General features: G+C 31.8%; 1 pseudogene; it reads right to left on the bottom strand.

Annotated features, from left to right (window-relative positions):
- Positions 1-1,654: 1,654 nt before the first annotated feature.
- LOC100585945 lies at positions 1,655-2,344 on the bottom strand (annotated as a pseudogene).
- Positions 2,345-3,227: the final 883 nt, after the last annotated feature.

The following is a 3,227-nucleotide window of genomic DNA, read 5'->3' as shown; positions in this document are numbered from 1 at the left end:
ATTCATAGTATTATTCATTAAAAGGTGGAAACAACCCAAATTTCTATTGGCAAATGAATGGATAAATAAAATGTAGCATATACATACATAGGAATATTATTCAGCCTTAAAAAAGCAATGAAATTACAAAACATGCTATGACATGAATGAACCTCAAGGATATTATGCTAAATGAAATAAGCTAGACATCAAAGGACAAATATTATATGACTTCATGTATGTGAGGTACCTGGAATACTCAAATTCATAGAGAAAGAAAATAGAATAGTGGTTATCAGGGCCAGGGGAAGATGATAGGGAGTTATTGTTTAATGGGTACAGAGTTTCAGTTTGACGTAATGAAAAAATGTTTGCAAATTTGGATCACATTTGCACAACAATTTGATTGTACTTAAGGCCATTGAATTGTATATTTAAAAATAGTTAAAATGGTAAATTTCATTATGTATATTTTACCATGATAAAGAATAAATGGAAAAAAAGAGTAATCTCTAGCTACAGAGATGAAATATAGCATAGTGATAAAAAGCACAGATTCTAGAGTTCCACCTCCTACAAATCCCAGCCCTGCCATTTAGTAGCTGCAATGACATTAACTTCTCTATCCCTCAGTTTTCTCACTTGCAAAATGAACATAATAACAACACTATCTCACAGGATTGTTCAGAAGAACAAATGATTTCATATTTGTAAAACATTCAGAAAAATACCTGGCTATATAAGAGTTTATTAAATAAATACTATAATACTGTTCTTTATCTTGCTTTTAAGTTTCCATTTTTGACAAAAAATTATAAAGCACGCAAAGAAACAAAGTATGGCCCATTCACAGAAGAAATGAACAAAAACTATCTCTGAGGAAGCACACTCATCGGACTACCTAGTCAAACTGTCTTAAATATGCTCAAAGAGCTAAAGGAAACCATGGACAAAGTGTGAGAGAAAATCAGGAAAATGATAAATAGAAAATATCAATAAAAAATAGAAATTATAAACAGAAATTCTCGACCTGAAAAGTAGAGTTACTGAAATAAAAATTTCTCTAGAGAATTTTAATAGCATATTTGAGCAGGGTGATAGAAAGAATTAGCAAACATAAAGATAGGTCCTTTGAAATTATTCAGTCAAGGAATGCAGAAAAACAAACAGTGCCTGAGAGACCTATGGGATGCCATTAAGCAAACCAAATACACATACTCGGAATCCCAGAAGGAGAGGAGAGGACAAAGTGGTCAGAAAAAAATATTTGAACAAATAATGGCTTAAAATTTCCTGAATTTGATTTTTAAAAATTAAAACATGAATCTAAGCATTTAAGGAGCTCAGTTAACTCCAAGAAGGATAAATGCAAAAAGAATCATGCCAGGACACATAATCAAATTATCAAAAGACAAAGATGGAGAAGCAACTCATCATGTACAAGTGATCTTTAATAAGACTGATGGTGGGTTCCTCATTAGAAATCATGGAGGCCAGAAAGTAGTGGGGTAATATTTTTAATTTTTAAAATTATCTTGTTGTTGTTTCTGTTTTGTCTTTTATAAGATGAAAATTTAATATAAAATTGGCCAGTGGGTATGTGTAATCCACAGGGCTATATAGTTACATGGGATTGTAATAGGAATTTAACATAGAATAGATGCTGGAGTGAATGTTACATATTATCATCATCTGACTTGTCTTCTTCACTCAAGGATTCTTTAGCATATTTGTCTGCTTATTCCCTTATATCTTTTGAAACAATTTCATGTCTTCCTTTAGTTAAACCACTAACCCAGCTCAGTTTGTAAGCTTTATCCTTAACGTCATCATGTACTATGTAAATTACTTGAGCAACTTCTTTAACAGTATCATAGCAGGTCATTTCTTTCATCTGAAGATTTTCTATTTCTGTTTCACAGCTTGCCTGGTTTGCCAGTGGCACAGGCCCAATAACCATATAAAACACCTGATGAGTCAATCATGGAAAATTGTGCACTGTCATTCATACTGTAAGACCCTAACATGAAACTGAAGGCAAAAGATCTAACAGCACTGTAGAGTGTATATGCATGTACATACATGTCCACTCTGTTTGCAAGATGTTTTAGTGGAGTGTTATAGCCGAAGTCAGATCTAAAGTTGGAAACAACTTCTCTTGCTATGTCTGCTAAAGAACAAGCATCTGCCAACAAACTTGCTGCCAGCATTCCAACATTCCAATCCAATCTGCTGATCAACATTTATAAGTCGTTTGTTGGTAACTCCTTCATAAAATTTAGAAAGCACTAATTTTTTAGACCCCAAAGACAATGCTATGTTTATATATGATTTCAATCACTATACTATTTCCCACAGCCTTCATAGCCCCATTTATATTTCTTATAGATGAAACAAATATGACAAATTGCTAATAGTTAGTGGGTATATGGATGATCATGTACCATTCTTTTAACTTTTGTACACTTGGAAAGTTTTGTAATAAAAAATTGAGGGTAAAAGAAACAGAACATTCTTTACCTAAAGATTCTGCCTACCTATCTATCTATAAAAAACTTCAGCAACCATAATCCTAAATCAGAAAAATTTTAAACATTCCTAATAAAGTTAGGGACTAGGCAATGTTACCCATTTTATCACTTCAAGTCAACACTGTATTAGAAATTCCTGACAGTGCAAAAAAAAAAAAAAAAAAGAAATCAAGACATAAGAATTGGAAAAAGAAATTAGACTATCATTATTTTATAAATAATAGGTTTAATTACATAGAAAACATACAGAATTTAAAAATAGGATAATTTAGCACAGTGCCTTGTTATAGAAGCTATTTATAATAGTTAATTTCATATTCATATGCCAGCAGCAAGTAACTAGAAGACACAATTTAAAAGAACACAAAATTTGAAATAGCATGAAGTAATATGGAGTACAAAGGAACAAATACAGCCATGTGTTGCTTAATGATGGGAATACATTCTGAGAAATGGGTTGTTAGGCAATTCTGTCATTATATGAACACCATAGAGTGTACTTAAACAAACCTAGATGGTATAGCTTACTACACACCTAGGATAGATACTATACCCTAGGCTACAAACCTGTATAGCATGTTACTGTACTGAATACTGTAGGCAATTAAAACACAATGGTAAGCATTTGCATATCTAAACATATCTAAATATACTCTTAATTCGGCAATTTTACTCTTAAGAATTCATCTCATAGAAATAACAGCATCAGTATATAAG

Source organism: Nomascus leucogenys, chromosome 1a, assembly GCF_006542625.1.
Source record: "Nomascus leucogenys isolate Asia chromosome 1a, Asia_NLE_v1, whole genome shotgun sequence".
In the NCBI taxonomy this organism is placed as follows: domain Eukaryota; kingdom Metazoa; phylum Chordata; class Mammalia; order Primates; family Hylobatidae; genus Nomascus; species Nomascus leucogenys.
Note: the sequence above shows the minus strand (reverse complement) of the source record. Positions and strands in the feature narration are given on the sequence as shown.